Consider the following 13,553-nt stretch of genomic DNA (forward strand, 5'->3'; position numbering starts at 1 on the left):
AATCCCAAGGAATTCACACAAAAAAGATTAGAATAAATGATGACCACCAACTACAAGAGCAACATGTGAAAATTAGAAAATCAAATATCCCAATTTAAAAAATGGGCAGAGGAGTTGAAAAGACATTTTTCCAAAGAAGACATACAGATTGCCAACAGGCACATGAAAAGATGCTTAACATCACAGATCATCAGGGAAATGCAAATCAAAACCACAGTGAGATACCACCTCACACCTGCCAGAATGGCTATCATCAAAAAGACAAGTAACAAGTGTTTGCAAGGATGTGGAGAAAAGGGAAACTTCCTGCATTGTTGATGGGAATGTAAATTTGTGCGGCCACTATGGAAAACAGACGGAGATTTCTCAAAAAATTGAAACTAAAGCTATCATACAATCTAGCAATTTCTATCTTACATATTTATCTGAAGAAAACAAAAACACTAACTAGAAAAGATACATGCATCCCCATGTTCACTGCAGCATTATTTACAATGGCCAAGATATGGAAGTGATCTAAGTGCCCATCAATAGATAATGGATAAATAAGATGTGGTTGCTTGGACATAGAGACTGTTATTCAGAGTGAATTCAGACAAAGACAAATATCGTATGATATTGCTTATATGTGGAATCTAACAAATGGTACAAATGAACTTATTTATAAAACAGAAATAGAGTCACATATGTAGAAAACAAACTTATGGTTCAGTTCAGTTCAGTTCAGTTGCTCAGTCGTGTCTGACTCTGCGACCCCAAGAATTGCAGCACGCCAGGCCTCCCTGTCCATCACCAACTCCCAGAGTTCACTCAGACTCACATCCATCGAGTCAGTGATGCCATCCAGCCATCTCATCCTCTGTCGTCCCCTTCTCCTCCTGCCCCCAATCCCTCCCAGCATCAGAGTCTTTTCCAATGAGTCAACTCTTCGCATGAGGTGGCCAAAGTACTGGAGTTTCAGCTTTAGCGTCATTCCTTCCAAAGAACACCCAGGGCTGATCTCCTTTAGAATGGACTGGTTGGATCCCCTTGCAGTCCAAGGGACTCTCAGGAGTCTTCTCCAACACCACAGTTCAAAAGCATCAATTCTTCGGTGCTCACCTTTCTTCACAGTCCAACTCTCACAGCCATACATGACCACTGGAAAAACCATAGCCTTGACTAGACAGACCTTTGTTGGCAAAGTAATGTCTCTGCTTTTGAATATGCTATCTAGGTTGGTCATAACTCTTCTTCCAAGGAGTAAGCGTCTTTTAATTTCATGGCTGAAATCACCATCTGCAGTGATTTTGGAGCCCCCCAAAATAAAGTCTGACACTCTTTCCACTGTTTCCCCATCTATTTCCCTTGAAGTGATGGGACCAGATGCCATGATCTTCGTTTTCTGAATGTTGAGCTTTAAGCCAACTTTTTCACTCTCCTCTTTCACTTTCAAGAGGCTTTTTATTTCCTCTTCACTTTCTGCCATAAGGGTGGTGTCATCTGCATATCTGAGGTTATTGATATTTCTCCTGGCAATCTTGATTCCAGCTTGTGTTTCTTCCAGCCCAGCGTTTCTCATGATGTACTCTGAATATAAGTTAAATAAGCAGGGGGACAATATACAGCCTTGACGTATTCCTTTTCCTGTTTGGAACCAGTCTGTTGTTCCATGTCCAGTTCTAACTGTTGCTTCTTGACCTGCATATAGGCTTCTCAAGAGGCAGGTCAGGTGGTCTGGTATTCCCATCTCTTGAAGAATTTTTCACAGTTTATTGTGATCCACACAGTCAAAGGCTTTGGCATAGTCAATAAAGCAGAAGTAGATGTTTTTCTGGAACTCTCTTGCTTTTTCGATGATCCAGCGGATGTTGGCAATTTGATCTCTGGTTCCTCTGCCTTTTCTAAAACCAGCTTGAGCATCTGGAAGTTCACAGTTCACATATTGCTGAAGCCTGGCTTGGAGAATTTTGAGCATTACTTTACTAGCGTGTGAGATGAGTGCAAGAGGAAAGCATGGCTGGGGGTGGGTGGTGAGGGATAAAATGGGAGCTTGGGATTGACATATATACATCACTATAAATAAAATAGATAACTAATACAAACTTACTGAATAGCACAGGGAACTCTACTCAATATTCTGTAATGACCTATTTGGGAAAAGAACCTTAAAAAGAGTGGATTATTGAATATATATAACCAATTTACTTTGTTGAACACCTGAAACTAACACATTGTAAGTCAACTATCCTCCAGGAAAAATTAGTTTTAATAAAAAATAAAAGAATGTGTTTTCTAAAACAGAAAGATGTGATATATACACACATACACAAACAAAAATTACTCAGCCATAAAAAATTAAATCTTGCCATTTTAGACAACATGGTTGAATCTAGAGGGCATTATGCTAAATAAAATAAATCAGGCAGAGAAATACAAATACTGTATGACTTATATGTGGAATCCAAATAACAAAACAAAGGAACATATAATAAAACAAAAACAGTTACAGATACAGAGAACAAACAAGTGGCTGCCAGAGGGGAGAGGGGCAGATGGAGAAATAGGTGAGAGAAATTAAGAGGTACAAAGTTATTTGCAAAATAAATAACTGGTATGGAATGTAAAATGAGGGGAATACAGCCAATAACCATGTAATATCTCAGTATGGTAATGTATTGTATGACTTTTCATGGTGATCATTTTGAAATGTATAGAAATATCACCATACAAAAAACAGACAGCTAGTGGGAAGGAAGTTCCTGTATAACAAAGGGAACTCAACCCGGTGCTCAGTGACAACCTAGAGGGTTGTGATGGGGGGTGGTGGGAGGGAGGTTTGAGAAGGAGGGGACATATGTATACCAAGACTGATTGACATTGCTATATGGCAAAAACCAACACAACGTTGAAAACTATCCTCCAATTAAAAATAAATTTTGAAAAAATTACTATGTTGTGTCACAGCAACTAACATACCATTGTAGGTCAATTATATGTCAGAAACAAACTTTAAAAAAGAAAGCAAGATCAGATTTCTGGCCACAAGAGGTAAGGGTTGAGGGGAGGGGGATTAGATGAAAGCAGTCAAAAGGTATAAACTTCCAGTTCTGAGTAAGTACTAGGGAGGTAATATACAAAAGTAATAATTAACACTGTTGTGTATTATATATGAAGATTAAGAGAACAAACCCTTAGACTTGTCATCAAAAGGAAAAATACATTTTTCTATGTCTTTAATTTTGTATCTATATGAGATGATGGATAGTCACTGAACTTATTGTTCAAGATACTACTTCAAGATATATGTAAGTCAAATCATTATGCTGTATATCTTAAACTTACACAGTGCTGTTATAACAGTTATATCTCAATAAAACTGGAAGAAAAAAATAAACAGTATCAACTGCAAAAGAAAAAAGAAAGAAAATTAACTAATTTTTACATATGAGCAACAACCTCAAAATGAAATTTAAAAAATTATATTCATAAGCATCAAAAACAACTAAGTAGGAATACATTTAACAAAAGAAGTACAAGACTTCTTGCACTAGTACAGTGAAAACTAAAAAACATGATGGAGAGAAAGTAAAGATAATTTAAATGAATGGAGAGAATTCCATATTTATGAATTGGAAGAACCAATATCGTCAGGATAATAATTCCCTCTCAGTTCAATTCAGTTGCTCAGTCGTGTCTGACTCTTTGCGACCCCATGAATCGCAGCACGCCAGGCCTCCCCGTCCATCACCAACTCCCGGAGTTCACTCAAACTCACATCCATTGAGTCCGTGATGCCATCCAGCCATCTCATCCTCTGTCGTCCCCTCCTCCTGCCCCCAATCCCTCCCAGCATCAAAGTCTTTTCCAATGAGTCAACTCTTCGCATGAGGTGACCAAAGTACTGGGGTTTCAGCTTTAGCATCATTCCTTCCAAAGAAATCCCAGGGTTGATCTCCTTGCAGTCCAAGGGACTCTCAAGGGTCTTCTCCAACATCACAGCTCAAAAGCATCAGTTCTTCGGCGCTCAGCCTTCTTCACAGCCCAACTCTCACATCCATACATGACTACGGGAAAAACCATAGCCTTGACTAGACGGACCTTAGTCGGCAAAGTAATGTCTCTGCTTTTGAATATGCTATCTAGGTTGGTCATAACTTTTCTTCCAAGGAGTAAGTGTCTTTTAATTTCATGGCTAAATTCCCTCTAGGTGAGATCTATAAATTTAATGTGATCCCTACTGAAGTTACAGCAAGCTTTTCTGGAGAAACTGACAAGCTGAACCTAAAATTTATATGGAAATTTGAAGGACTTAGAATAGTCAAAGCCAATTTGAAAAAAAAGAAGAACAAAGTTGGAGGATTGCTTTTTATTTATTTTAAAATTTTTATTGGAGTATAGTTGCTTTACAATGTTGTAAAACATGGAGGACTTCTACTACCTGATTTAAAAACTTACTGTAAAGACACAGCAATCAAGACAGTGTGTCATACAGATCAATAGAAAAGAATTCAAGAAATCAACCTTTACACTTATGTCAACTGCTTTTCAATATAGGTACCAAGACAATTCATTACAAAAAGGATAGTCTTTTCAACAAATGGCTTAGGACAACTGGATACCCATATAGGAAAAAAAGTAAACTTAGATCTTTACTTCATACCATAAAAAGATTAACTCAAAACAGATCAGACTTAAATGTAAGAGCTAAAACTATAAAACTTTGAGAAGAAAACATAGGAGAAAAAAGTCTTTGTGAACTTGGGGTAGGCAAGAAGTTTTAGATATGACACCAATAGCATAATCCATAAAATAAAAAAATAAATTTGACTTCACCAAAATAAAAAACTGCACTTCAAAGATACACTGGTAAAAGACAAGCCACAGAAATGGAGAAAACATCCGCATATCATTTATTTGATAAGAGATTTGTATCGAGACTATACAAAGAACTCTTACAGCTCAGTAATAAAACAATCCAATCAAAAAGTGGGCAAAATATTTGAATACACATTTCACCGAAGAAATATGAATGGCTAGTAATCACATGAAAAGATGCTCAACATCATTAGTCATTAGGAAAACGCAAATTAAAGCCACACTGAGATACTACTGCATATCCACTAAAATTGCTGTAATAAAAAACGGATAATACCAAGTATTGGAAAAGATGTGGAGAAACCAGAACTCCCTCATACATTGTTGATGGGAATATAAAATTGAGAGCCACTTTGGAAAACAGTTTAGTAGTTTCTTAAAAAGTGGAACACAGACTTACCATAGAAGCTAATATTCCATTCCTCGGAAATTTACTCAAGAGAAATTAAAACATACATCTACACAGACTTGAATACTGATGTTCTTAGTAGATTTATTCTTAACAGCCAAAAAGTGGAAATAATCCAAATGTACATCAACTGGTGAATGCATAAACAAAACATGGTATTAACTTTACAGTGTAATACTATCTAGCAATAAGAGAAACTACTGAATCTCAAAACATCCTAATTAGAATTCAGATGCTGATGTAGAAGCATGAGAGAATTTTCTGAGGTGATGGCAATGTTCTATATTTTGCTTGGGCTGATGGATACATGGGTATATAAAATAATCAAAACTCATCAAACTGAGCACTTGAGATTTGTGCATTTTACTGGTAGATTATACCTAAATAAATTAAAATTTGCTTGATTCTGTTATAAAAGTCCCAAGTGAGAAATGCTTGGCTTCCAATGTTAGTATTAGAAAGAAGAAAAGCTCAAAGAAAATTAACGAGTTAAGTACTTAGTAAAACTTAGTACAATAAATCCAAAGAAAGTAGAAGAAAGGAAATAATGAAGGTAAAAAATCAATGAAATAAAAAGCACAATAGAGATTCAACAAAGCCAAAAACTGGTTCTTTGAAAAGGCCAACAAAAGTTTTGAAAAAATAGGCCATGAGTCATAACAGCAGTTGATGAGACAAAAGATTATTGGAATACTGTTCTTGAGAACACAAACCAAAGACTAATGGTTTTTGTTGTATTTTTTACAACCCTTTAGAGAGGCTGAAGATGATTTACAAATCACAAAGTTACTAAGACAAGATAATTTGAAAGGAATAAAGGTTTTCTTTAAATTTGAGCTATAATCTGTATCTTGCCATTATTAAATGCATTCCTGGTTAACTGCAGCTCCTTCTGCGATAGTCTTGACATCAACACACATTATTTTTAAAGGGTTGATTTTTAACTCTTCTGTAGTATACTACCTAAAATTATGATTTCTGCTAAGTCTTTTTATGTTTGTTGTAGGAAACATATTACTCACTGTATCCTTGTAATAGGAAATTATATTTTATAGGAAGTATTTATCGTAGGAATATAGATTGCAATGGATATACCCGCCTGATAGTGATAAACTTTCATGTATAATTTCACTATTATGTAAGTTGCACGAATTCACTTGCTGGTCTTGGCTTTCCCCCATAAACTTGTTTGAGAAAATAAACTTGTGATTCTAATAGAGTCAATGCTAACACAGACAAGAAGCCTGTTCCTTTAACAATCCTTTCCATTCCTGTTGCTAAGGTAACAACCACTACTGCATTGTGAATTCTCAAAGTACTTTAAGTCAAAGAAATTATTACCTCTCAGGGATTCCCATAGAATACCTTTGGGGCCAATATTTTCTTTAATTTTAACCATGGCTGAATCAAAGGTGGCTTACAGTTTTACTTCATAACAGAATAAAAGCATCAGAAAAACTACGTAATGAATCCCTTCTGACTAACATTTAGGTGTTCTATAATTGTTGCTATACTAAGCAATGCTGGAATAAACTTCCTTCTACATAGATCTTTGTGAACATGAGCAAATACTTCATTATGATATATCCCCAGATATGGAATTCTGGGCCAAAGGGTGAGATGTTTTAAATCTCGATAGATGTAATCAAACTGTCCTTTTTAAAGAATGTAGCAGTGGAAATTCCCTGGTGCTCTAGGGGCTAAGACTCTGAGCTCTCAATGCAGGGGGTCCAGGTTTGATCCCTGCTCAGGGAACTAGTTCCCACATGCCACAAATTAAGAGTTCAAATGCTACAGGTAAGTGTTCACATGCTGCAACTAAAGATCCTTCAGGCCACAATGAAAAGAACTCACATGCTGCAACAAAAATTGAACATCCACGTGCAGCAACTAAGACCTGGTGTAGTCAAATGAATAAACAGTAAATATTTTTAAAGTGTTCCTGCAAATAAAAACATCAATAATGACAAATTTTAAAAACTGTACTAGTTTACACTTCTCACCAACAATATATCCTCACCAACACTGGTTGCTATACATCTTTTTAATTTTTGCCGATTTTAATGAGTGAAAATGAATTGTATTATTAGTTTCATACATTTCTTATTACTGGATAGGCCAACCATCTCACAAATGTTTATTGAGAACTTGGTATTTCTTTTATAAACGGCCTGTACATATTTCCAAGATGGATTTTCACAGTTGCCAAAAAGTTGAAGTCAGACATATTGTCCCAGAACAGTTCTTTATCCTCCAGAAGAGCGTGACTACCCTGCTGTCCAATGTTTGTAAACATTCCTTCAAATGCAAGCAGTAAGAGGAGTATTTAAGTTCTTCCTGAATAGTGATATGATCCATGACAATGAAAGTCAATGGCCCGGCACAGAACAAGTTTTTTCTGAACCCGCAAGACCCTACCTTCTAAGAGTCACTGGCAGCAGCACAGCCCTTCCCTGTTGTGGAGCCTGAGGCAAAAAGAACACTCCATGGAGATGAGATGCCATTTCTGCTCCTGCCTGTGGGGCTTCACTGCCACCAACTTCCATCTTTGTCCAAATCACATCAGCAGCACTCAGTGTGCTCATGAGTCTACATGAGTCCTTTTCTTGTTTGTCTTTAGCCCACCAAAACGGACGCAATATGTATTTTGTCCTATTTCTATTCTCTTATTGATTTGTACTAGGAATAGAAGTACATTCACATCACAGTAATCCAAGTCTATGCCCCAACCACTGATGCCAAAGAAGCTGTAAGTTGACTGGTTCTATGAAGACCTACAAGATCTCCAACACCAAAAAAAGATGTCCTTTCCATCATAGGGGACTGGAATGCAAAAGTAGAAAAGTCAAGAGATACCTGAGGTAACAGGCAAGTTTGGCCTTGGAGTACAAAATGAAGCAGGGCAAAGGCTAACAGAGTTTTTCCAAGAGAACACATTGGTTATAGCAAACACCTTCTTCCAACACAAGAGATGACTCAACACATGGACATCACCAGAGGGTCAATACCGAAATCAGACTGGTTATATTCTTTGCAGCCAAAGATGAAGAAGCCCTATACAGTCAGCAAAAACAAGACTTGGAACCATCTGTGGCTCAGATCATCAGCTCCTTAGCACAAAATTCAGGTTTAATTCAAGAAAATAGGGAAAACCACTAGGCCATCCAGGTATGACCTAAATCAAATCCCTTTTGATTATACAGTGGAGGTGACGAACTGACTCAAGGGATTAGATCTGGGAGACAGAGTGCCTGAAGAACTGTGGATGGAGGTTCATAACACTGTACAGGGGGCAGTGGCCAAAACCATCCCAAAGAAAAAGAAATGCAAGAAGGCCAAGTGGTTGTCTGATGAGGCTTTACAAACATCTGAGGAAAGAAGAGAAGTGAAAAGCAATGGAGAAAGGGTAAGATATACCCAACTGAATGCAGACTTCCAGAGAAGAGCAAGGAGAGATAAGAAGGTCTTCTTAAATGAATGATGCAAAGAAGTAGAGGACAACAATAGAATGGGAAAGACTAGAGGTCTCTTCAAGAAAATTGGAGATATCAAGGGAACATTTCACGCAAGGATGGGTACGATAAAGGACAGAAACAGTAAGGACCTAACAGAGGCAGAAGGTATTAGGAGGTGGCAAGAATACACACAACTATACAAAAAAGGTCTTAATGACCTGGATAATCACAATGGTGTGGTCACTCACCTAGAGCCAAACTTCCTGTAGGGTGAAGTCAAGTGGGCCTTTGGAAGCATTACTAAAATCAAAGCTAGTGGAGGTGATGGAATTCCAGCTGTGCTATTTCAAATCTGAAAAGATGATGCTGTTAAAGTGTTGCACTCAATATGCCAGCAAATTTGGAAAACTCAGCAGTGGCCACAGGACTGGCAAAGGTCAGTTTTTCATTCCAATCCCAAAATAGGGCAGTGCCAAAGAATGTTCAAATCACTGTACAACTGCCCTCATTTCACATGCTAGTAAGGCTATGCTCAAAAACCTTCAAGCTAGGTTTCAACAATACATGAACCGAGAACTTCCAGATGTACAAGCTGGGTTTAGAAAAGGCAGAGGAATCAGAGATCAAATTGCCAATATTTGTTGGATCATAGAGAAAGCAAGGGAATTCCAGAAAAATATCTACTTGTTTCACTGACTACCCAAAAGCCTTTGTGTGAATCAAAACAAACTGTGGAAAATTCTTAAAGAAATGGGAATATCAGAGAACACCTTACCTGTCTCCTGAGAAACCTGTATGGGGATCAAGAAGCAACGTGGGACTGACTGGTCCAAAATTAGGAAAAAAGTACGACAGGGCTGTATATTTTCACCTTGTTTATTTAACTTATATGGAGAGTTTATTATGTGAAATGCCAGGCTGGAGGAATCACAAGCTGGACTCAAGACTGCTGGGAGAAATATTAACAATCTTAGATAGGCAAGGGACACCACCCTAATGGCAGGAAGTGAAGAGGAACTAAAGAGCCTCTTGAGGAGGGTGAAAGAGTGAAAAAGCTGGCTTAAACCTCAACATTCAAAAAATGAAGATCATGGCATCCAGGCCCATCATTTCATGGCAAATAGGAGAAAAAGTAAAAGCAGTGACGGTTTTTATTTTCTTGGCCTCCAAAATCACTGCAGAGGGTGACTGCAGCCATGAAATTAAAAGATGCTTGCTCTTTGGAAAGAAAGCTGACAAACTTAGACAGCATATTAAAAAGCAAAGACATCACTTTGCCGACAAAGGTCCGTATGGTCAAAACTAGTTTTTCCTGTAATCATGTATGGATGTGAGAATTGGACCATAAAGAAAGCGGAGTGCCAAAGAACTGATGGTTTCAAATTGTGGTGCTGGAGAAGACTCTCGAGAGTCCCTTGGACTGCAAGGAGATCAAATCAGTCAATCCTAAAGGAAATCAACCCTGAATATTCACTGGAAGAACTGATGCTGAAGCCAAAACTCCAATATTTTGGCCATCTGATGCAAAGAGCTGACACACTGGAAAAGACTCTGACGCTGTGAATGATAGTAAAAGAAGTAGGCAGCAGAGGATGAGATGGTTAGATAGCATCTACAACTCAACGGACATAAATTTGAGCAAACTCTGGAAGATAGCGAAGGACAGGGAAGCCTGGCATGCTGCAGTCCACAGGGTTGCAGAGTCAGACAGGACTTAGCTAGCGAATGAACAACATCAAAGGAATATTATTCTTTCACATTTCATGTAAGTTTTAATTACTTTGTCTCATTCTATCATCTTTTAAACTGTAAACTTTTTGGTGCTAAGTTTTGAACTTTTTATGTATCAGATCTACCAACTTTTCCTATATGACTTCTGGATTTGTTTTGCATTCCTTATCTGAACTATTAAAATAATCTCCTATGATATCTTTGTAATTATACTTTTGCCTCAATAAATAAAACCTTAAATAACACTTTAAATATCTTTCACTATCATATGGGTAATAATTGAACTAAAAAAGTCTATCCTTTTCCTCACTGACATAAATGCTGCCTATAGCATGTATTATTAAAACTTTTTATCTAGTTGTAAATTTTGTTCCAATGAGCAAATGATCATTGATCCACTTAATACCACACACAAATCTATTCAATACCATACTTCATATATTATAGCTTTATGTTCTAAAACACACCAACTTTCCCATCATAATTCTCTTTCAAAAGTTTATTATTCCACCACCCTGAAGGACACTTACAATTTTTACTTATGTGACTGTGCTGTACAATTTGTGGGATCTTAGTTTCCAGACCAGGGACTGAACCCAGGCCCCCAACAGAGATAGCCCAGAGTCCTAATCACTACACTGCCAGGAAATTCCCATTTATTTACTATTCTTATGAATCTTACTTTTCCAAATCTTTAATATCAACTGGACAAGTTCTTTTTAAAAACCTATTATTCATATTGCACTGAATTTATAGGGGGGGAAAAGGCAGCTATCTGTACAATATTGAGTATTCTCATCTAATAATACTGTCTATGTTCTCATTACTCCCATCTCCTGTCCTTCAAGAAATGTTAGTTTTATTCATATGTATCTTGCATAGTCTTGTTAAATTTATACCTGGCGAGTTTATACCCATTGCATTTTTTGATTTGTGTATGTGTACATGTGTGGTGCAAATGAATTAGTAAATTATTGAGTAAATTAACAATTTTTTCATGTTTATTTTGAACTGTCACCTCACCTAACTGAACTCTTGTAGCAGTGCAAGTTTTTCAGTTTCTGGTTTATATTTTCTAGGCAGATAATCTTATACCTTGTAAGTAACATTCTGTTGCTTCCATTCTCAATATTTCTATCTCATTTGCTAAGCCCCAGAGAACAATATTGAAGAATTTAAGTGGCAGCTGATATTTTTGACTTGTTCCAGACTCTGAGAATATAGAAAAAAATCAAAACAATAATATGAATTCCAGTACAGTGCAACTGATGACTTCCCAACCCTCTGAATTTGCCCGTTATTTGGTCAAGCTCACAACCCCACATTTTACCCAAATGGAACCTTACCCCACCCAGCATTATGGGAGGATGTTACTGTGCTCCAAAGTTTCATCATTAACACTGATTCTGATAGTTCTCTAAGTACCTTATAGCAAGTTAAGTTTCCTTCTCTATATTACCTACATTTAAAACATTTTGAATTGTATCAAATGTATCTTCAAGGTATGCTTTTTTCTTTCCACCAATAAAAGATCCATGCACATACAAGAATGCATTACTCTTTCAATATAATGCTGGACTTAATTTACTAATGTTTTAGAACGATTTTGTAACTTTGTGAGAATGGCCTTGGGTGGTTTGCTTTTGCTTTGTCTCAGGCCAGAGAATGGCCCCTCTCCAGGTTTGGGCAGCGAGGATGCAAAAATTTTGAACAATGAATCAGAATGTCTTTTTTGTCTCCTTTTTGTGTCCTACATCCTGAAACAATTTAAATAACAGGAATTACCTATTCCTTGAAATCTGGCAGAATGTATGAGTCTGTGGAAACTTCTGCAGAAGTAATTTTTTAATAACCTTGCTTCTTGATTATCAGTAATTTTAAAGGTATCTGCTTTGTGTCAGGTAATCTGAAACACTTTAAAATTTCCAGAAAAGCATCCATTTTCCTCGGCCATGTTAAATTTTCCTAGAAACACAATTTTAGGAGTTTTATGAGTGCAGCTATTTGCACTCCAAATCAGAAACACACAAACACACACATTATCTTTGGAGGTTACAAAGAGTGAAATAGCAGAGCGAGCTTTCTAGGTCAGCCTGGAAATTGTTTGGATGACGTCAAAGCTAGTGCCCTCGTGTCCCCCATTTTCATGAGATGAACTTTACAGTTTATTAGTTTTACTGGGTTGGCCAAAAACTTCTTTTGGGTTTTCTGTACGTTATGGAAAAACCCAAACGAATATTTTGGCCAACCCAATACATAGCGTTCTCTTACAAAAAGGGTAACTCTGGCTGTGTTACCCCACAGATTGCAGTGGGACAAGTGTGGAAGGCAGGAGTTGTTACAGGGCTGTTCTAGGTGAGAGCCACTGGTGGCTGGGAATAGGACAATAGCAGTGAAGATGGTGAGAACTGGTCAGATTGTGAAAATATCTTAACAGGAGAGACAGAGGATTCACAAATACAGTGTATTTTCATCAGTCACACTGCACTATAGGCAGACTCTCAACCAGGTACAACTTTTGCTGAGAATCACTGTATGGACTTCAGGTTCTATGAAAATACAGCCTGTTGTTTTCATATTTGTGTATTCCCATTTACAGTCAGTACAGTGCTTTGCAAGTTTATTGAAAGTCATGTGCATGTCTGAAATAGTTCTGACATAAGATTAATTACAATAAATTAGTCAACTTGGGTCTTATGTTACTCCAGAATTTCAAGTAGAAGGTGCTTATGTTAGACATAAAATCAATGTTTAGATTAAAATTTTGCTTCATTAAACTGTGTTTCTCATGCTATAATGCAACTTTTCAAAGTCAAGCAACTACGTAACATTAATATGCTTCCTCTAAACTTACAAACTTACGTTAACAACCAGAGTCAGAGCTTTTAAACTTCTACATGTCAGCAGGTCCAACGCCCAAAAGAGCACAAGTCTACAACTGCGGCATCAAGTCCTACATTAAATGCAAATTTAAGAAAAGTAAACTAAAGAGTATTATCAGACTACCCAAACGTAGTAAGAGTCTGTGTTATTTGATAAACCTACTTCTCAACTCTCTAAATTTGTTTTTCAACACAGGGGAGCTTTAAAAAAAAAATGCC

This window comes from Oryx dammah, unplaced genomic scaffold (genome assembly GCF_014754425.2).
Source record: "Oryx dammah isolate SB20612 unplaced genomic scaffold, SCBI_Odam_1.1 HiC_scaffold_23, whole genome shotgun sequence".
Lineage (NCBI taxonomy): Eukaryota > Metazoa > Chordata > Mammalia > Artiodactyla > Bovidae > Oryx > Oryx dammah.